This window comes from Erpetoichthys calabaricus, chromosome 14 (genome assembly GCF_900747795.2).
Source record: "Erpetoichthys calabaricus chromosome 14, fErpCal1.3, whole genome shotgun sequence".
NCBI classification, from domain to species: Eukaryota; Metazoa; Chordata; class Cladistia; order Polypteriformes; family Polypteridae; genus Erpetoichthys; species Erpetoichthys calabaricus.
Genome location: NC_041407.2, coordinates 104,621,176 through 104,644,946, shown reverse-complemented (window position 1 = coordinate 104,644,946; position 23,771 = coordinate 104,621,176). Strand labels below are relative to the sequence as shown.

Here is a 23,771-nt window from a genome sequence, read left to right as displayed (position 1 = left end):
TGTCTCCATATAGGCAGGTGTTGACCCACTGACTGACTACTCTGTAGGCCAGCATCAGGGATTTGACTTTAATGTGTGCTGCTACAGGGAGCCATGTGCCCGTCTCAGATGGAGAAATACAAGATAGGCCTGTTGATTCTGGACCATCTGCAGCGGCTTGATAGCACATGCGGGTCCTCCTGCCAGAAGTGAGTTGCAGTAGTGCAGAGGCGACAACAGTGACGTAGCTACGGGCGGGCGGAGGGTGCGGTCCGCCCCGAACGGCACATTTTTCAGGGCAGCATTATTGGCCAAAGGGCTCAGTACAATTCGTATGTAAGCGGCAGTGTTCTGAAAAATATCACTCATGAATGAAAAAAGTAAAATTCTCTGATTTTTATCCACAAATCCTTCAAAAATCATTTTCAGACTGTCCTTCTGTGACGACATCAGACACAGCAAATGGAATTTATGAGGCAATAACAAAAATAAACATTACACCGATAATAATTTCTAGGAAGATAAACAATGTATTTACAATTTATAATTTCGTTTTGTTATTAATCCGAATTCGTTCTTGGTCTGCGCAGAAAACATCCCCACCTATCACTTGTACACTACACTGGTTGTGGTTTTCGCAGCGTAAACTAATAAACAGAACAATGGCTTATCAGTATACTATATTCTTGTCTAGTTAATGCTTACAAATATTTAAATGTGAAAACTTATTGCTGTTTCTCTAAGTCTATGCAAACTTTACCTTAATTTTTATCCATCCATCCATCCATCCATTATCCAACCCGTTGAATCCGAACACAGGGTCACGGGGGTCTGCTGGAGCCAATCCCAGCCAACACAGGGCACAAGGCAGGAACCAATCCCGGGCAGGGTGCCAGCCCACCGCAGTAATTTTTATCTATATGTCATTTTAATTTTCTATTTAAATAGTTAACATATTCAGATATGTTGGAGGGCGGCAAATTGAAGCCCCGCCCCGCCCCGAGCGGCACGAACTCCAGCTACGCCACTGCGCGACAAGAGCAAAGCCTGGACCAGACATTGTGCTGCATGCTCTGTCAGATGAGGTCTGATAGTGAGGATGTTGAACCTCCATGGGCGAGAAACAGTAGAAATGTGGTCAGAAAATGATAGCGGCTCATCAATCACCACCCACAAGGTCAGGTTCTGTGAGTGAGAGTGAGACTGGCTGGCCGGGATCACAAGAAGCTCACAGGCTGAGCTGCAGATGGTGGTCCTTCATCCAGGCTGAGATATCAGTAAGACATGCAGAGACTCCAGCGGATACCATATTGTCCTCCAGCGGGAACGACAGGTACAGACAGCTATGTGCCGTCAGCATAGAACTGATAAGAGAACTCATAGGACCGGATGATGGAGTCCAGCGAGGTGGTGTACAGAGAGAAAGTGGAGGACCCAGCACCGATCCTGCATTATGTATATTGTTTTGATTTTGAAATGTAGAGGCACACTGAGTTTAAATTGCACCTTTCGTAATGATCTTTTATTTTAAGTCCACTAGTTTTCATTACAATCAATTCAAATATAAAATTTTTAAAATACAGTTTTTACAAATAAATCTCAACACGTGAGTTGAGGCTTGAAGGAGTCGTTATTCTATATAACGCATGTATAAAACAACAATGCTGAAGCGCTAAATTCAGGTGGTTTTTAAAATTTTAGCTTTCCTGGATTTTTAAAATGGGGAGGGTTACGTCAAGGAAGGGCATCCGGTGTAAAATTTTGCCAAATCAATATGCGGACAACAATTTTGGATGATCCGTTGTGGCAACCCCACAACGGGAGCGGCCAAAAAAAGCCGAAAGAAGAAGAATTCTGGTTATTCAGCGAGGTGCTGGCGTGAATAAATGAGCGAAATTCATTCTCATTTTGACAAAGAGAAGTCAAACAGTCCTACATCCATCGCCCTGTTTTCGGGTGTTTTCTGCAATCTTCATCAGAATAGCCGTCACCTTCCGCCTCGTAATTTTGCTCTTCTTCATGGTTATTAATATTATTATTATTATTATTATTACCTCGCTTCTTTTAACTTCACCTGTTTGTTGTCTGGTACAAATCTTGTAATCGATATTTAACCCACTTCCTATTGTCCAAATCACTTGAAATTTTGCACACTTAACTCACACACTTTCACTAATTGATCAATTAATCCATGTTAATTAAATTAAATTTTCAAATGAAGAATAGTTCAAGATTTCACCAATAGATGGTGCTTGTAACTGATAGAACTATTAAAGGAAGTGTTAAAATATCGATTACAAAATTATACTAAAATAAGGTGACCATCCGTCGCCGTTTTCCGGGGACAGTCCCCTTTCTTGAACAACTGTCCCCACTCAGAAACATGTCCCCGTTTTGTCCCCGGTTTAAGATTTCGTCCCTGATTTCAGCTGGTTCACATTTTTGAATGTATCTCATCACCACGATAATTTGAACTTTGACGGAGGTTATGCTTTACCGCATCCTGCAACTTTGGCGAGAAATCACGTGATAAGCTTTCGCTTTGTAGTCTATGTTCCTCTAGCCACCCCAAACCCTCATGTCTCTGGATTGGCCCAAAAATTCTGGTCACCTTAACTAAAACAAATCCAAAACTAAATATATATATATACTGCGGTGGGTTGGCACCCTGCCCGGGATTGGTTCCTGCCTTGTGCCCTGTGTTGGCTGGGATTGGCTCCAGCAGACCCCCGTGACCCTGTGTTCAGATTCAGCGGGTTGGATAAAGGATGGATGGATGGATATATATATATATATATAATATATATATATATATATACTTTTTTTAAAACCATGCTTATATTAAGTTAAAAAGTGTACTAAAAGTAAAAAATAAGTCTCTCACACATCACTCATAAAATAAAAGCATGGGCGCCCACTTTTCATTTTACGAATGATGTATGAGAGACCTGCGGTGGGCTGGTGCCCCTGTGACCCTGTAGTTAGGATATAGCGGGTTGGATAATGAATGGATGGATGTATGAGAGACTTATTTTTTACGTTTTAGTACACTTTTTTAACTTAATATAAGCATGGTTTTTAAATGTATTTTTTATATACAGTATATTGTCATTGCAGCTTTCATCAGGTGAAGTTGTCGGTTGGCAGGGACTTATCTACCAGGTGTGAAGGGTGAGATATCACACGCGGCCCAGCATCAAACGGAAATTTAAAAAATATTCTAATAAAACAATTATAAATACAAAGGAAATAAATTAAATACAAATAGGGTTAGGGTTAGGGTAACCCAGGCGTTGATTTCGGACTCGTTCTGCGTGCTTTAAAATATAACCTAATTAGCGTTAAACCGAAAGCAGTAAGAGTGAATTTGCTTGTTTGTTTCCAAACGTATCCTTACGCTCGCAGTCAGTCATTTCAGTCAACAATTGTGCATGACGGTAAGTGACATCTCAAAATTAAAGTGGTCAGGTATTCTGTGATAGTCTGTTACAATGTAAGGTTGATTTGAATTCATTACACTTCTAGTCGAAAGCAGTTAAGTATCTACTCTCAATATATAAAATCCTAAGCCTAAAAGTGCAACAGTGACGTTTTTATGTCAAGCTTTTTGTCACGCTTTAAATCGGGCTTATTTTAAATCCTACATATACTGTATAGTTTGGTATCATTCTTTTCAGAATGTATCGAACTTTAATGTGATGTTGTTAGATTTTCAGATTCTTATTCCGTTTTTAAATTATCTCAATATATAATCTTCATTTGGATCTTGATCTTTGTTTGTCTGCAAATGAATTAGAAGAAGAAACACTAGATGGCAGTAGAGAGACAGCTAAAACATAGGCATTGCATTAAGAATCTCCTCCAGGCTTATACTACTGAAGACTGTAGTACTCCAGTCACACCTCAAAACACAGACATTCAAACTAAACAAATTGTTGTGCTTTAAATTAACTAATCTTTATATATAATCTTCATTTGGATCTTTATCTTTGTCCGCGAATTCCACACATGCGTAGACCACCTTCCAGTTTAGTACGTTGTTGTTACTCACGGATGTCAACAATGTTCCGGAATAATGAAAGGGGTGGTGGACAGTGTTACGCTGATTAGCTCCTGAGGCCTGGTTACAGAATGAGATTGCCGAAGATAAAAGGTACGTGCCTACGTAACATATGAATGAAAGAAAGACAGTGGGTAAAATGAATGACAACGTAACAGCACATTCCGGAAATTATTATTGTTACGTTGTAGCCGGCGAGTGCTGCGCGTCTCACAGTTGTACCGTGGCTTGCTCACATGTCCGTGAAGTGATCCCTATTTATGGTTTAAAGACCCTGGATATCTATGTGTCCCCCTTTTATAACCATTGCTCCGTGTATATTGCCTTACTCTTAGGATTGCCACAAAGCAACCTGCGAGATTGGAGAAAGGTTGAGAAGAGATCGTGAGAGGAAACGACAGCGTCGTGAAAACGAGACGGACTGTGAACGGAGAGAAGCAGAAATGCTCCTCCACCACCACATAATTACTGTTCGGACAGTGATTCCGAGTAGGCCGTTCCTATCGAATCAATGTCCAAGGGTTTTGTTTTTGTAATTTTGTTTCCCTTATAAAAAATAATAATGCTGTGCGACGAAGGGCCGAGTTCACGATTGGCAGCCGCATTTAAACAGGGAGCCCTTCACAGACAACTTTAACACGCGCAACGTAGTTGGGCGCACATGGCTAGTAAACTAAATAAATATTAATAACTCATGTCCAGCGAGAGGAGAATTTGTGCAAAAAGATTTAACCACCCCCAGGGCCGGAAATAAAAGACAAAGAGTAGGACAGCTGCTGTACAGGCTTTTAAATGTTCGAAGCAAAGCGCGAGGTGCAGATCACACGGCATGGAGGCAGCAGCAGCAATCCAGCAGCTGATTGAGCAAAGAGGAGGTTAAAAAAAAAACTATTTGTTTCCCATTGTATCACCGTTTAAGAGGGGGTTTCGGAGGAGGACCCCGTCTCGTTGGGGTGCGTTCAGCCCCCCTATTCACAACGCGAGAGGCAGAGACACAAAATGGCTGGCAAGCAAAATGAGCAGGGGGGAACCCCCCTAGTCTTATATATTAACGTCTACACGTGGAAGTGTGGGTTTCTGTTTGTCTGGCCCAGGAAGCGCGAGGCTACAGCATGAAGCTCAAAGAAAGCGACTCCGTTGCCAAAGTGAAAGCGCCGAGAAAAGAGAAACTCGCTTAGCTTCTAATACACATACAAGACGAGCACATCCTCCTCGGAGATAGAAACTCGCATAGCAGGTAAAGCCCAACCGATGTGACTAATGGATTTGAAGTGCCAGAATCCATGGTTTCTAGCAGCCCGGGCTTTTTACAGCATGGGCTTACACAGCTAGTACTTTTTATAACGTGTTTGAAACCATAGATACAAATAAGCATGGAAGTTATGTTATGTTCTGTATATGGCATTCTGCAAATGTATAAATATGGGTACCTGAAAAGTAAGGACTGATTCATAAAAAATACCTCAAGCATGGCCATGAAAAAAATCATGTTTATTTATTTGAAATTATCGTATAATCCAAAAAATTTCAGATTTAGGATGGCTGTGAAAGAAGAACGCGTGTCTTAACTTAGATCAAAACTTCTAACCTCAAAATTATAAATGACAGATGGAATCAGAAATTTATAAGCATTACTCAGGTGTTAATGTGACAGCAAAATAAATGCCAAAGTAACAACAAAACATGTAGTACTTGATAAGACATGAGATTTTATTATTAATGTTTGGTAGTCAACCGACAAGATCGGCGAGAATCCTTTTAAAAAGTCAGGACCCATCGGGATTTCACAAATCTGATATCATCGCTTCATGGAGATTTATGGAGCCTGTTACTGATCTAAACGCAGGTTCTTCCTGGATCAATCATCTGGATGGGAAGCAAAAATGCGCTGCTCAAAAAATGAAGGGAACACTTAAACCAGACATCAGATATCGATGAGTGAAATATTCAAGTGGAAAATCTTTACTGAGTAAACATGGTGTCATTCGTTAAGAACAAAATGAGGTAACAATGGTCAATGGAAACCAAAACGAAAAATTGAAAGTCCAGGCTGATCCAACATGCTTGAATTTCAGCACAGCAACTCCTAATGGTGTCTCAGGAGCGTGTATGACTGCCATGTGCCTGTATGGACCTCCGACAAAGTCTGCATTTGCTCTTGATGAAATGGCGGATGGTGACCTGACAGATCTCCCTGCAGACCTGTATCAGGGCATCAATGAGCTCCTGGACAGTCTGTGGTGCTACTTGGTGGCATCAGATGCGCTGATACATAATACTCCAGAGGTTCTCAGTTGGATTCAGGTATGGGGAACATGCAGACCAGTCAATGGCATCAATGCCTTTGTCACCTAGGAGCTGCCTACACACTCTGGGCTCATGAGGCCGGGCTTTGTCCTTCACCAGGAGGAACCCAGGGCCCACTGCACCAGTGTAAGGACTAACAATGGATAAGTGGATTTCATCCCAGTACCTAACAGCAGTCAGGGGACTGTTACCTAGCATATGGAGGTCTATGCGACCCTCCAGACCATCACTGACTCACCACCAAACCGGTCATGCTGGATGATGTTGCAGGATGCATAACATTACACCATGGTGTCTCCATTTCTATCACATGTGCTCAGTGTGAACCTGCTCTCACCCGTGAAGAGGACGTGGTGCTAATGGCGGAGCTGCCAATTGTATATTCTCTGGCAAATGCCAATCAAGCCGCACGGTGATGGGTTGTGAGCGCCAATCTCACTAGAGGATGCCAGGCCCTCATGCCACCCTCATGGAGTCTATTTGTGACAGTTTGGTCAGAAACATGCACACCAGTAGCCACCTGGAGGTCATCTGGGTCTGCTCTGGCAGTGCCCCTCCTGTTCCTCCTTGCACAAAGGAGCAGATACCAGTCCTACTGCTGAGTTGATGCCCTTCTATGACCCTGATCAGCTCTCCTTGTGTAACGGCCCATTCCATGGTATCTTCTCCATGCTCTTGAGACTGTGCTTGGAGACATGGCAAACCTTCTTGTGATGGCACATTATGGATGTGCCATCATAGAGGAGCTGGACTACCTGTGCAACCTGAATGGGCTGCAGAAATGGCCTCATGCTACCAGTAGTGATGAGGACACTAGCAGAACACAAAACTAGAGAAGAATCAGTTGGGAAGGACAAGGAGAGAGCAATTCTCTGTGGCCACCATTCCCTTTTTGGGGGGAGTCTTGCTGTTGCTTTTCCAGGTCACCTGTTGTCACTTTCATTTGCACCAAAGCAGGTGACGATGATTCACAGTCCCTTCTGCTCCCTACCTGGACAGATTTATAACCCTGTAGATTCATTACCTTGGTGTTGGACTGGAATGATTAAGTGTTCCCTTAAATTTAAATGAAATGAGAGGTGTAAAAACACAACTTAAAGCTGACAGAGGTGCCAGTCAACCACAGGGCACACATTCAAGTGAAACCTCATGCTTCCTCTAAACAGTAATCAGACAATAAGGGGAAATTGTAGACTTGCACAATACCAGGTAGAATTACAAAAAACAAATCACCGCCTCCAGTTCACGATGGCAAAACCGGATCTTTCTGTTATCCCAGCTCACCAACAACATTTATTTATATAGCATATTTCATACAAGGGAGGGAGCTCAAAGTTCATTAGAAAATGACAAAGAATACAAACCAAAAACAAAGTAAAAAGAGGCAAAAATACTGAAGAATGTAAACATTCAAATTTGTGTAAGCCACCCTAATTCCGGGTGTTCATAAAGGATGTGAGGATTTACTCCATTAGGTAGAAGTACAGAATAAACAAGAATGGTTACTATTTGAAATATGAAAATGTGTGCTTCAGTTTAGAAGTTTAAAGTCAAAATGTTCTCGACTGTAATAGAAACAAGTCCTTGTCACCTTCTGATGGAGGCCCAAAGAGGGCTAGATTATGAAAAAAGGATCAAAAAGCAAAAATAACCTCATATTCATAATCACTGACCATGAAATAGTCCAAAACGACACCCCACATGCCTGTGTTTGAAAGTTGTCACTTGTCACCCTCTGATTGAGGACCAAAGAGGGACAGGTTCCTAGCCAAGGATCAAAAAGCAAAAATAACATATTGTTCATAATCCCTGCCCATGAAAAGTTATGAGTTACAAAGTGTCACACGCTTGTGCTTTGTGCTTAAAGGCTCAGAAAATGGTAATTTCCTGTTGGGACACAAGAGGGCGTTGAAGGCTAACACCTTATCTCTATCTATCGCTTCGAAGTTGTCCTTAATTAGTTATGTTAATGAATTAATGGAGTGGATGGATGAGAACTACCTGTCTTTCAACACTGATAAAACAGAGATGTTTAACTCAGTTGGAATCATCATTCAATTTTACTGAATCAGCCCACAATCTAGGAGTTCTCTTTGACTCTAGTGTGTCATTTAAAGCGCACATTACAAAGTTGACCAAATCATGTTTCTTCCATCTTAAAAATGTTGGGAAATTAAGGCATTCTCTAAATAAGTGCGATGCATTTATTTCTAGTAGGATTGACTACTGCAATGCGGTGTTCACTGGATGTCCAAACTGTTCTTTGTACAGCTTCCAGTTAATCCAAAATGCTGCTGCAAGAATTTTTACATGAACAAGAAAATATGAGCACATAACTCCAGTTCTTAAGTCCTTACACTGGCTCCTGGTTAAGTTTAGGGCAGATTTCAAATCCTTCTTTTAACATTTAAAGCCTTAAATGGCCGAGGTCCGGCTTACTTGTCTGAACTTATCATGACTTACAAACCTGAGCACACATTAAGATCTCAAGATGCTGGTCTGCTTATGATTCCAAGGATTAATAAAATAACAGTAGGAGGTTGAGCTTTTAATTACAGGCTCCCTAAACTGTGGACTGGTCTGGCTGCTACTATAAGAGATGTCTCTTCGGTCACCCGGCTGAAGACTCGCTACTTCAGTTTAGCACACCCTGACTAGAGCTGCTGATTAACTGTACAGACTGCATCTCTGTTGTTATTCATTAGCACTAAAACATAAGTAATATGATCTTTATAATCTGATACTACCTCTCACCTATTCTGTTTCTCTTCTCGGTACTCAAATATGGTACTTGGTGGGATGGAGGATCACAGGAATCGTCGGGTAGAGGGGTCCTTTCAATAGATTGGCTGGCCCAGCACTGCTTCAGCTGTGGAATGGCCAATAGGGGGAGGCAGCTTGAATGCCGAGGTCTCCAGGATTCTGGACCAATCCAAATCTTATTATGTGATATCATCTACTGATGAATTCTGCTCTATACTTGAAATATTTCTATTGCACTATTATATTGTTTTGAGGATTACTTATGTTCAGTTCTTTGTATTTTATTGTATTGACCCCTCTTTTTTGACACCCACTGCATGCCCAACCTACCTGAAAAGGGGATCTCTCTTTGAACTCCCTTTCCCAAGGTTTCTTTCATTTTTTTTCCCTACAAGTGTTTTTTTCTTGTCTTCTTAGAGAGTCAAGGTTGTGGGGCTGTCAAAAGGCAGGGCCTGTCAAAGCCCATTGCGGTACTTCTTGTGTGATTTTGGGCTATAGAAAAATAAATTGTCGTCGTCTTCTTCTTTCGGCTGCTCCTGTTAAGGATTGCCACAGCGGATCATCTTCTTCCATATCTTCCTGCCCTCATCATCCTGCTCTGTCACTCACATCACCTGCATGTCCTCTCTCACCACATCCATAAACCTTCACTTAGGCCTTCCTCTTTTTCTCTTCCCTGGCAGCTCCATCCTTAGCATTCTTCTCCCAGTATACCCAGCATCTCTCCTCTGCACATGTCCAAACCAACACAATCGTGCCTCTCTGACTTTGTCTCCCAACCGTCCAACTTGAGCTGACCCTCTGATGTCCTCATTTCTAATCCTGTCCATCCTCGTCACACTCAATGCAAATCTTAGCATCTTTAACTCTGCCACCTCCAGCTCTGTCTCCTGCTTTCTGCTCAGTGCCACCGTCTCCAACCCATATAACATTGCTGGTCTCTCTACCGTCCTGTAGACCTTCCTTTTCACTCTTGCTGATACCCGTCTGTCACAAATCACTCCTGACACTCTTCTCCACCCATTCCACCGTGCCTGCACTCCCTTCTTCACTTCTCTTCCACAGTCCCCATTACTCTGTACTGTTGATCCCAAGTATTTAAATTCATCTACCTTTGCCAGCTCTGCTCCCCTCATCCTCACCATTCCACTGACCTTTCTCTCATTTACACACATGTATTCTGTCTTGGTGGTCCTACTGACCTTCATTCCTCTCCTCTCTAGAGCAGATCTCCACCTCTCCTCAATCTTCTCCCTACTCTCTCTACAGATCACAATGTCATCATAGTCCACGGGGACTCCTGTCTAATCTCGTCTGTCAACCTGTCCATCACCATTGGAGATAAGAAAGGGCTCAGAGCCGATCCCTGATGTAATCCCACCTCCATCACTCCTACCGCAGACCTCACCACGGTCACACTTCCCTCGTACATATCCTGTACAACTCTTACATACTCCACTGCCACTCCCGACTTCCACATACAGTACCACAGCTCCTCTTGATGTACCCTGTCATATGCTTTCTTCAGGTCCACAAAGACGCAATGCAACTCCTTCTGGCCTTCTCTCTACTTCTCCATCAACACCCTCAGAGCAAACATTGCATCTGTCGTGCTCTTTCTTGGCATGAAACCATCCTGCTGCTCACTAATCATCACCTCACTTCTTAACCGAGCTTCCACTACTCTTTCCCATAACTTCATGCTGTGGCTCATCAATTTTATCCCACTGTAGTTACTGTAGTCCTGCACATCTCCCTTATTATTAAATATTGGCACCAGTACATTTCTTCTCCACTTCTCAGGCATCATCTGATTTTCCAACATTCCATTTAACAATCTGGTTAAAAACTCCACTGCCATCTCTCCTACACACCTCCATGCTTCCACAGGTTTGTCATCTGGACCAACGGCCTTTCCATTTTTCATCCTCTTCATAGCTGTCCTTACTTCCTCCTTGCTAATCCGTTGCAGTTCCTGATTCACTATCTCCACATCATTCAACCTCTTCTCTCTCTCATTCTCTTCATTCATCAGCCTCTCAAAGTACTTGTTTCCATCTGCTCAACACACTCTCCTCACTTGTGAGTACGTTTCCATCTTTATCCTTTAACACCCTAACCTGCTGCACATCTTTCTGTCTCGCCCACCGGTCCTTTTCTCCCTCCTTAGTGTCCAACCTCTCAAACAACTCATCATACGCCTTTTCTTTAGCCTTCGCCACCTCTCTCTTTACCTTGTGCCTTATCTCCTTGTACTCTTGTCTACTTTCTGTATCTCTCTGACTATCCCACTTCTTCTTTGCCATCCTCTTCCTCTGTATATTCTCCTGTATTTCCTCATTCCACCACCAGGTTTTCTTTTCCTCCTTCCACTGTCCAGATGTCACACCAAGCACCCTTCTTGCTGTCACCCTTACTACATCTTCTGTAGTTTTCCAGCTGTCTTGTAATTCTTCACTGCCACCCAGTGCCTGTCTCACCTCCTCCCTAAACTCAACCTTGCTGTCTTCCTTTTTCAACTTCTACCATTTGATCCTTGGCTCTGCCCTCACTCTCTTCCTCTTCTTGATCTCCAACGTCAACCTACAGACCACCATCCTATGCTGCTTAACTACACTTTCCCCTGCCACTACTTTGCAGTCTTCAATCTCCTTCAGATCGACTCTTCTGCATAGGATGTAATCTACCTGTGTGCATCTTCCTCCACTCTTGTACCATCACCCTATATTCCTCCCTCTTCTTAAAATATGTATTCACCACAGCCATGTCCATCCTTTTTACAAAATCTACTATCATCTGACCTTCATTCCTCTCCTTGACACCATACCTACCCATCACCTCCTCGTCTCCTCTGTTCCCTTCACCAACATGTCCATTGATATCCGCTCCAATCACCACTCTCTGTCCCTTGGGTACACTTCTCATCACTTCATCCAACTCATTCCAGAAATGTTCTTTCTCATCCATTGCACACCCACACATGCCCATGATGGGCATATGCACTAACAACATTCATCATCACACCTCCATCTTCCAGCTTCATAATCATTACTCTTGTAAGGGTGAATCCTTATCAATGGGAGCTCCACCATCTTGAGAAGTCTGTTTTGGAGACTCGTGTCTGCAACAATGTTTTCTTTTTCTTTGAACGCGTTTATAACTCATGTTTTCTTTACATTATTCGGGGTTTTCCTATGGCTGCCCCAACTCTTCACGGTTGTCTGTGTTCTTTCTTACAAAAGTAATAAACACAACGAAAAGGAAATACCCTGTTATGTCTGTCCTGCAGCTATAAAACGAAAACTCGCAGGCGGCGGGATTGAATTTAATTGGCTTCAAGACATTACAGTGCTAATAAAACAACATATTTCCGCTTTTAGGCTGCCATGGAAAAACAAAGAATGTGTTTTTGTGTTATGATGTGAATATGAAAAAGAGACTCCCGAATTAAGTCTTTGAAGGAGTAAAAATGCCCATAGTGCTTTGCAAAAAAAAGGATTCAGACTAATTCTCTGTTTTTGCACTGGATAACAAATCCTACACTGAAATATTGTTTTGTGTGAAATTTTTATTTAGAAGCACTAAAATTAAAATGTTTTTTCTTTGTTTTTAAAGTTGAAATTGTTATGTATGGAGGAATAAAAGGGGATTTACAGTGTGTATAAGTATTCAGACCCCTTTTGTTGAGTGCCTTTTTTTTTTCTCTCCAACAATAAAGGCATTAAGTCTTTTTTGGGTCAGTATGGTCCCATTGTTCAAAGTGATTCTGGTCCATTTCTCCCAGCAGATATTCTCCATGTTGTTCAGGTCAATAGGGCTCTGCACTGACAATCGGAAAGTTGCCGGTTCGAATTCCGTAAATGCCAATAGGGACTCTGCTCTGTTGGGCCCTTAAGCAAGGCCCTTAACCTGCAATTGCTGAGCGTTTTGAGTAGTGAGAAAAGCGCTCTATAAATGCAAAGAATTATTAAGTGGGCGACATTTGTACACTGCGGTGGGTTGGCACCCTGCCCAGGATTGTTTCCTGCCTTGTGCCCTGTGTTGGCTGGGATTGGCTCCAGCAGACCCCCGTGACCCTGTGTTCGGATTCAGCAGGTTGGAAAATGGATGGATGGACATTTGTACACTTCAATTTTTTAAATTGCATCACAGATTGAATTATGGGACCTTCCCCATTTGCCTTGAGCCACTCTGAGCTTGGTTTGGCCTTGTGTTCTTTTGCTTGTATTTTTTTTCTTATATACTGTACTTTGCTAATGGGCGGCACAGTGGCGCAGTGGGCAGCGCTGTTAGGAGACCTGGGTTTGCTTCCCTGGTCCTTCCTCAGTGAAGTTTGCAAGTTCTCCCCGTGTCTGCGTGGGTTTCCTCTGGGTACTTTGGTTTCCACCTACAGTCCAAAGACATGCAGGTTAGGTGCATTGGCGATCGTAAAATTGTCCCTAGTGTGTGCTTGGTGTGTGGGTGTGTGTGTGTGCCTTGCGGTGGGCTGGCACCCTTCCCAGGGAGTTGTTCCTGCCTTGCGCCCTGTGTTGGCTGGGATTGGCTCCAGCAAGCCCCCGTGACCCTGTAGTTAGGATATAGCGGGTTGGATAATGGATGGATGGATACTTTGCTAATCCCTGAAAGAAAACATGTCTTTTCACATGACCTTTGGGGCACAGAGCACAGGGTCAGCCATTATACAACACCAGGTCCATAATAAAGTGGGATTTTTTAAATAAGTAGTCAAGTCCCAGATTGTGCAGGCTGTGAACAGGTGCAGGTGTTTGTGAGCAAGCGACACTCTGGGGTTGATTGGGGTGCTTCACTGATCGCCCACTCGCATGCAAATGTGAGCGGATCAGCCAGGTACCTCATTGACACCTCGGAGTGAGCAGAGGGTCACACCTGCATCCGATCAGCCAGGATATGAGGGAGCCTGCATGACAAAAGGGAGAACAACAGAGAGACAAGGAGTCAGAGTCAGAACGAGGTATCGGGCGTCTGAGCGGTCTGCAGCCCCTAGGAAGAGCAAATGATCGGCGTTCCAGGGGTGGATCATCCCCACTGAAATTGGATGGAGGAGCAGACACGATGGTAGAGGTGCCCTCCTAGGGATCCCTACGATGGAGGAACAGTTGGCTCGGAGCATCATGGCAGACGCTGTCAGATGTTGTGACCATGGCTGCTGGTCTCCCCGCTGGGTGTAAAATCCAAGCAGGGTGAGTCGGGGAGACAAAGAGTGGAAGATGCACTGGGCTCAGGAAGGATAAGTGAAATTACCCAATGATTGCATGGTTTTATTCCGTTTTTAATTTTCGGATTATTTATTTGATTTTAACCCACAGATGTCACTGATGTTATGGATTACAGTGGAACCTCGGTTTGCGAGCATAATTCGTTCCGGAAACGTGCTCGTAGTCCAAAGCACTCGTATATCAAAGTGAATTTCCCCATAAGAAATAATGGAAACTCAGATGATGTGTTCCACAACCCAAAACTATTCATATAAAAATGATTAATACAAAATATAAAGTAAAAATACATAAAACAAATTAACCTGTACTTTACCTTTGAAAAGAATCATGGCTGGTGTGAGTGAGTTTCTAAACTCTTGTGGGATTGCATCCAACGGGACGACACGCGGAAGAGCGTCCCGAAGCAGTCGCAGTCTCCCAGCGCTGTAGCAGTTCTCCGTAAAAGCGAATCCGAAAAGATCGCGGACATGCTATAAGCGCCTGCCGTCAATGGGTGATACAAGGAACAAGGAACATTATAAATGTGCAGGGCCCTGCCTGACTGCTGTGTCTGTGTATAAATAACCGCGCTGTTGATGTTTCAAGCTGAATAAAGCTTGTGTTGCTAAAGTACTGAGACTCAGCTTCGGGTTTTAGGGTGCAAGACGGGGACTCGCACGTCACAGCACAAACACGTGCGCGCGCGAGCACACATACACACACACACCAGCGCGCGCATGAACAAAGTCACAATGCTAATGCTGTAGCAAACACTATACGCTCGTACAGATGTTGATTATATGAGTGAGGCATGCCGACTCAGACGGAGAATAGGAGACGATTGTCCACAATCCCACAGCGAGAGAGAAGAACCATCAGCTCAGTTGTGATCACAGCGTATACAGTACATACTACTCGTAGTGCAAGACCTCGCTCGTTTATCAAGTGAAAATTTATTAAAAATTTTTGCTCGTCTTGCAAAACACTCGTAAACCAAGTTACTCGCAAACCGAGGTTCCACTGTATTTATTTCAATTATTTAACGGATGGAGCACTGCACTTTTTTAATAAAAGCACTGACACTTTTACACCAACCCCTTGCTGAATATGTGTTTCCCCATTTGCCCGGCTGTATTATCATAGTATTTCCCTCTACTTACCCCCTTTACCTGTTTTCCCTCAAGGGTAAGTGTACTTGTCAAGTTCGTTACCTAGTTGGTCTGCTGTTGCACTTTAATATACACATACACACTGACCCTGACCACAACAGTGCCCTATGAATGACACACACACACAGCTGATTAACCTCTAGCACTTTAAACCCCACGAGAGCTTTAGGTATAACACAGTCTGTCACTCAGCCCTTAAAGAGACTTATTTAATAATAATAATAATTCTTTGTATTTATATACTGCTTTTCTCACTACTCAAAGCACTCAGCAGGGCCGGATTTATATGAAAAGAGGCACTAGGCTATTCCACTTATGAGGCCCTTTCACTTTCCATTTTTAAGTTTGTAAATTACATGAGAGATAATAAAATTTTGCTAACAATTTGAATGTAGGCCCCTCTTGATCTTGAGGCCCTAGGCTGAAGCCTAGTTAGCCTATAGGAAAATCCAGCCCTGGCGCTCAGCAATTGCAGGTTCAAGGCCTTGCTCAAGGGCCCAACAGAGTAGAGTCCCTATTGACATTTATGGGATTCGGATCGGCAACCTTCCTGTTCTGATGTGAGATTTTGCATATAACTTGATAAATATTATGTATGTCTTTATTTGTAATTTAGCCAAAGCAATGTAATTTAGTGTTTAACCCCCCCACCCCCACCCCCCTCCCCCCCTTTAGGACTGAGTCAATTTGAATTTTACGACAAGGTTTGGGAGAGGATGTGGTTTAAACCAGTTTGGCAAGTGTTTCTCTGCTAAAGTCTTTCGAACCCAACCCCCCCTACACACCCACACACACACATGAAAGCCATAAACACATATGGTTTTACGGGTGGCAGGTATTAAGATGTTCTATTTCCCCATTGGTCTGAGGGTATGCTGTTTGGAATTTGCTTGGATCAGAAGCTTTTAAGTACCATGATGTCCTATTGGCTCTAGGGGTTGGACAGAACATCTATAAATGTATTTGTTTAACCTCACAATCTCTCTCTCTCTCTTACTAACCAACAAGAAAGAAGCATCTCTCTTGCTAACCTGTGATGATGAAGACAACACAATGACACCTTTTATTGGCTAACTAAAAAGATTACAATATGCAAGCTTTCGAGGCAACTCAGGCCCCTTCTTCAGGCAAGATGTAATACAGAGACTGGAGTTCCCTATGTTTATATACACACTCTAGGACAAGGAACAACATTGGTAAATCTTTAAATGAGAAATTTTAAATGTAAAAAATTAATAGGTTCATTCAGGCTAGGGTTAATTTAACAAGAGAGAAAAGAACAAGGTATTGTCAAGTGGAGTGAAGTGAAGTGAAGTTCAACAGCCATGGACACTGTGAGAGGGACTTTAAAGTCACAGTGCTAATGGGCAACTTCAAAACACAGCAAGAGAGAAAAGAATGGGAAGTTAAACTCATGCTAAAATTTAATACATTACAACATGGATTGAATAGAGACAAGAGTTTTATGGCCAGATATGAAGATGGTTTACATCTCTCAGAATGACGGACAACCTGACTACAGATCCACATTGTTTTGAAAAAACTCATTACAAACTTCAAAAGACTTTGTTGGACAGTTATCTTATCCAGAGATCTTGACAATACCTTGTTCTTTTCTCTCTTGTTAAATTAAACCTAGCCTGAATGAATCTATTAATTTTTTACATTTAAAATTTCTCATTTAAAGATTTACCAATGTTGTTTCTTGTCCTAGAGTGTGTATATAAACATAGGAAACTCCAGTCTCTGTATTACATCTCGCCTGAAGAAGGGGCCTGAGTTGCCTCGAAAGCTTGCATATTGTAATCTTTTTAGTTAGCCAATAAAAGGTGTCATTTTGCTTGGCTTTTCTCTACATTCATAATGGCTAACACGGTACAATACCCTAGTACTAACCTGTGATGATGAAGACAACACAGTGAAGAGCACAGCTCAGCAGCCATTTTGAACAGACATGTGGCTGAAAGCTGAGCACCAATGATGCCTTAACTAGAGACATTTAAGTAACTACAAGTCTGTGTGCCGCCTGAACTACATATCACCATTTAATCAGGTTGTATGGTTGCCAGTATTCAAATGTACTTTGCATTTTGTTATTATTTCTGAATATTATCAATAATACATTATTTTATGTGTAAGTTAACTTCTGCTTGTCTTTTTACTACATCTAATTGCCTGAGGTTATAGATATAGAAGGGAAGGTGGGGATAAGTTATATACAATAATACCTTATAAACAGTGGTAAGTCTGTGAGATTAGGCATTCTAAGGCTACATATTAATAATACAATAGGGGAAAGTAGAGCAATATATATTACTCTACCAAGACAAAACATTTCCGATTGCCAGTGCAGATCCCTAGCCTCAGAGCCACCACTCCACTAACAATTATTATTGGCACGAACAACATACGATGTTTTAATGATATCTCAGACCTAAATATTACTTTTGGTCTACAAGAATACATTTAAACATACAAAGACTCAGCACTCTTGACTATAGGCCATTTATCAGCCAAGAATACCTTCTTTACATACTGTTCCCTACTATTGAGTGGAGCTCTCACTCTCAGCCTAATAAACCTCGCAGCACAGAGGTAATGGCAAATCTCCGGCTGCACCAGGTGCTCAAAGAAATCTAACTTATTATTTCAATTACTCTAGATATTAAGACAAAGCATAGAAAGTTAAAAGCAGCATGGTATTTATTACCAGAATAATAATAATACCACTGGAACAAAGAATAATAGAAAATAGGTACTGATAGGAAAGTCTGAATATATATAGTCTGTAGAAAAAGCTTACGAGGGGCGGGAGGGAGGTCCCTATGATCTTTTCTTCTGAGTGCAGTTCCTAAACCAGACGGTGATGCGGCTGGTCAGAATGCTCTCGATGGCGTCCCTGTCGAATGGGGTGAGAATGGGAGAAGATAGGCTTGCCATTCTTCTGCCATCCAAAAGGAAGTAGAAATGCTGCTCAGCCTTCTTGGCTTTGGAGGTGGTGGTAATTAACTAAGTAAGGTTAGCGGCCAAAGGTACATCAAGGACCAATTCCATCTCAGAGCTCTCAATGTGCAGTGAGGTGTGGACAGCATGGGCCTTTGTGAAAACAACAATCATCTCTTTCATCATTTCGTTCATCTTGACACTTGCAGCAGTCTGCTAATGTCATATCTCCATTCTGTCAGCTGACACATTGCTGATGAGACCCACTGCTGTTGCGTGTTCCACAAACTTAATGATCGTGTTAGAGCTGTTCACAGCAATCATGAGTCAGCAGGGTGAGAAGATGTGGGCTGAGAACACAGCCCTGGGGGGCAGCAGTGCTCAGAGTGATGGTTCTAGAGGTGGTATTTCCAACGCAGGCATACTGGGGTCTCTCTATCAGAAAGTTAGGAAGTTGGGGGTCACCTGGGGTATCTGCTGGGATTAATGATCCCTACTTTGACTGGGAAGTGCCTCTAATGGGCTTTGCCCTAGCACTGGAAGTTCTCTCGGGTCCAAGATAAAAGAAGCTACTCAACCAGGCGATTCAGAGTCGGGTGGAAGAGGACAAAGCATGCCTGGAGGAGGGGAAGGAGAAAGATGAGAAGAGAAGAAGAATTTTGTTGAGTTTATCCAGCTGTTTATGCCTTCTGGGAAAGGTATTTGTGCAAATAAAGCTATTATTTAAACCGTGATGTGTGTCTATGAGGTTATGCCTGATGCTTGGGTTGCTGCAATGCCCTATAGTGGTCACTCTAGATTCATGGCCTATAACTTTTTAAGACTGTGTAAATGAATGCTGGAACTGAAAATCGCTGGAAAAGTCACGTAATGTGACATGGCCCTAAATTGATATATAAATTAAATATGATACATACATGTAGAAATCACAAAAAAGTATAAAATTGATCAAATTAGAACAATCCTCAACTACAATATAAAAGATGCTGGTGTATAGCAGCAAGTGTTCGATCATTGATTCAAAGAAACGTTCAAAAGCCTTCATCAGCTCTTAAGAACAATTCATGAGGGTCTGTCTGGTCTGTTTGCTTATAACCTTATTTTGCTGCTGTCACGAACTGGGAGTGTAAAACAATAGAGCAGGGGTGTCAAACTCCAGTCCTGGAGGACCACCGTGGCTGCAGGTTTTCATTCTCACCATCTTCTTAATTAGTGACCACTTTTTGCTGCTGATTACTTCTTTTAATTAGCTTGACTCGGGCCCCTTAGTTGTTTCTTTGTCCTTAATTAGCAGCCAAACAATAATGAGACACAAAACAGGCCGCCATATGACCAGCTCACCTGTGCCCATCATACAATATCTGAAAATAAAGAAAGGTGAAGGTCTCAGTAAGGCTGATTTCCGAGGCCACTAAAATATTATGACGGTGTTCTTAAAAAAAGCAGAAAAGGAACAGTTTTGGAAATGTGTGCTGTGGAAGAATGAGAGCAGCAACAAGCCATGGAATTAAATAACGGGCTTAATTAACAGCAAGATTTGGCTTCTCATTAAGAGACTGGTTGGAGTGAAATTGGTTGGAGTTTGAAGCCCCAGTTTAGATGGTCATCTGTCAGCTCATTTCACGTTTCATTTCTGTTTGGAATGAATCCTTAAAAACAGGGCTATTAAAATGAAAAGAAAAGGACTTAATTAGCAGTGAAAACTGGTCACTGATTAGAAAAAGGGTTAGCATGAAAACCTGTGGCCACTGTGGCCCTCCAGGCCTGGAGCTTGACACCCCTGCACTAGAGAGTCCAAAAAAAAAAACACTTACAAAAATGTCCACTAGAGGGAGGAAATCCCATTAAAAACCCCCAGACAGACGCAAAAAGGGCCTCATAGAATCTTTATTTCCACAGACTGCCCAGAGGCTCAAAAGGGAGATCTGTGGAATTACAAAAGGCAAAAATGGAATTGCGTGTAACACAAAGGCAATCAATCCAAAGCACACGAGTCCCAATGCAGATATATAGATGTATACAAAGAGGAGCAAAATGGTCAAAATCCTGAAAATTCACAAAAAAAAGCACAGCAGATTGCGCAAGAATTCACCAACCCCTGAGAGCATTGACAATGAACCACCAGGAGCTGTTGGAGACCCTCCAGATTTATAGAGCAGCGGGCAGTTCCTGGTAGTGATTGGCATCAATTGGGTGATTCCCCCCAAAACCAATTGGCTGCTCCTGCTCTCTCAAAGTTCTGCAGAAGTGTCCCACCCCTGGCACGACGTTCCTCTTGTTCACTGCGGGGCCTCTCCCTGACCACCTATCAACTACACCGACTCACACTATCGATTGCACTCTTTAAAGACTTTCACTCTTGATTTTCTCCCTGTTCTTTTTCTTTCTTCCTTCCTACTCTCCATCTCTCCGTCCTACTCAGACTCTTTATCCTTTTGTGGGTGCAGGTGCTTTATTTAAATGGCCTGCAGAGTATCAATGAGGAAACCAGATTTGCATGTGAACACTCGATCAACCAGTTTTTTCTCTGCTCACCCTGCAGTCACACAGCTTCTCGCTGGCACAAACCTGCACCCTGCAAGTTTGAGCCATGTTGTTTTTTTATTAAAAAACCACAAACCCATATCACGCCATCCCATGCAGGCCTGTTATTTTGATGGCATCATGCACGTAGGCTGTAGACAGAATTAGAACTTGTGTAGTCCAAAAAAACACACACACACATGCGTTGGCACACTCCACCCAGATTAGCAAACATAACTGTGAATCACTAGGACCAGGAAATTTCATAAAACTTGCAAATCCAACACTTCTGGGGAGACTTAAAAACAAAATGTTGAAAGCATCTAATCCAGTTATTTCAACAGACTCCACGTTGGTGAGTTTTTAATTCCAAAAACAAATAACCTCAACCGTAACGCGACCCACTGTAATTATACACTGCCCAGGTATGTTGGCCATAATTAACATTCAAGTACTCTTAAAGGCAAAACTACTGTTTATAATAAATCCACGCAAGGAATTTAGAATATGCAACGTCTGCTTTTTAACTTTGGATTTTGTCATGGTTTTCACATGTTAGAAGAAAACGTCTCCTTTACATTAATTACGCTTGGACTGTGATTTATAACAGAGTTTCTCTGCCTTTTGGGGTCAATCAATCAATCCTCTTCGTCCCTTGTGGGACATAAGGCTTCAATGAGCTCCCTCCATCGCCTGTGGTCCTTTGCAGCATGTTGTGCTTCTCCCCATGACAGGTTCATCTTTTGAAGCTCTTGTACCACTGTTCTACGCCAGGTGTTTTTGGGTCTTCCAGTTTTTCATTTTTCCAGGTGGTGTCCATCTTAAGGCAACTCTTGGGATGCGGTTTTGCTCCATCCTTAACACATGTCCAAGCCATCTTCCATCCATCCATTTTCCAACCCGCTGAATCCGAACACAGGATCACGGGGGTCTGCTGGAGCCAATCCCAGCCAACACAGGGCACAAGGCAGGAACCAATCCCGGGCAGGGTGCCAACCCACCGCAGGACACGCACAAACACACCCACACACACTAGGGCCAATTTAGAATCGCCAATCCACCTAACCTGCATGTCTTTGGACTGTGGGAGGAAACCAGAGCGCCTGGAGAAAACCCACGCAGACACGGGGAGAACATGCAAACTCCATGCAGAGAGGACCCGGGAAGCGAACCCAGGTCCCCAGGTCTCCCAACTGCGAGGCAGCAGCACTACCCACTGCGCCACCATGCCGCCACCAAGCCATTTTAAGCGTCTTAATGTAATGTCCTTGGTGATGCATTGACTTTGTTTTCTTGTATAATTGTTGGTTTAATATTTTGTTGGGCCAAAAGATCTGGCAGATTCGTCTGAGACATCTGTTGTGGAAGACCTCAAGTCTCCTCATGTCTGTACTGACCACACGGCAACACTCTGAACCATACAGGAGGACAGACTTTACGTTGCTGTTGTACAGGAGCGTCTTTGTTTTTAGGCTGTATTGTTTAGACCTCCAGATGGAACGGAGTTGGGAAAAGGCGCCCTGAGCCTTTCCCAGCCTTGCTCTAATGTCTTTATGGACAGCGCTGTCCTTGCTGATAAGGCTGCCAAGGTAGGTAAAGTCCTCCACAAACTCGAGTGGTGCTCCATTTACCTGGATGGGTTCTGTGGGGATGGAGTTTCTGCACATCACTTGGGTTTTGGAGGTGTTGATGTTAAGTCCGGCCTGTCTGGCATATTTATGAAACCTGTCAGTTTTTGATTGCATGTTGGAGTGGTTTGTTGAAAGGAGAGCAACATCGTCTGCAAAGTCCAGGTCTTCCAATTGAGAGGACAGGGTCCATTGGATGCCTCTGTGTTTGTCTGCTATAGTCACTCCGGACTGTACAGAGAACCATTCAGTGAGAGTGTTGCCCATAAGGACGCTACACTCAAATTTTTCATAGAAGATTTTTATGATTGTAATTATCTTATTTGGAATTCCGTAGTACTGGAGTATCTTCCAAAAAGTGTTACGATGGACACTATCAAATGCTTTCTTGAAATCAACAAAGTTGATGTACAGGGGTGTGTTCCATTCTAAGCACTGCTCTAGGATGTTTCGCAGTGCAAAGATCTGGTCTATACATCCTCTTCTTTTCCTAAAGCCTACTTGTTCTTGTCTTAGCTTAGAGGCAATAGCTGGCTCCATTCTGTTAAGGAGGACTCTGCAGAACACTTTGCTTGGGATGGAGAGAAGGCTGATTCCTCTCCAGTTGTCACAGTTTTTGGTGTCGCCTTTCTTTGGGATTTTGACAATGAGGCCCTTAGACTAGACTTCAGGGATGGTATCGCTGTTCCAGATGTTTTGGAAGAGATCGGTAAGGACTTTAGTTGATGTTAAAATATCGGCCTTCAGCATTTCTGCATGGATTGCATCAAGGCCACATGCCTTGCCACTCTTTAGGGATAAAATGGCAGTTTTAACCTCGGAAAGGTCAGGGGGATTGATGTTGATATCCAGGATGTAGTCTGTTGTTGTGATGTTGGCAGGTTGTTCTGGCTCAGGGTGATTGAGCACTTCCTGGAAATGCTGTACCCATCTGGCTCCTTGCTCTCGCTCTGATGAGCAAATATTGCCGTTCTTATCCCTAATGTGGGTACTTTGGTTTGTGTGATTTCCACAGAGACATTTGGTGATCCTATATACAGACCCCAGATTTCCCAAGGCTGCGGTCTTCTCTGCTTCCTTTGCCAGGCTTTCTGTAAAGATCCTCTTGTCTCTCCTTGCACTCCTCTTCACTTCTTTGTCCTTGTTTTTATAGGACAGCTTGGCTTTTTCAATGAGTCGTTGG

General features: G+C 42.8%; 1 protein-coding gene across 1 annotated transcript in view; it reads left to right on the top strand.

Annotated features, from left to right (window-relative positions):
- Nucleotides 1-23,771, top strand: part of LOC114664509 (pyruvate dehydrogenase (acetyl-transferring) kinase isozyme 2, mitochondrial-like) — a 905,310-nt gene that overhangs the window by 767,149 nt on the left and 114,390 nt on the right. The gene's annotated exons all lie outside the window — the stretch shown is intronic.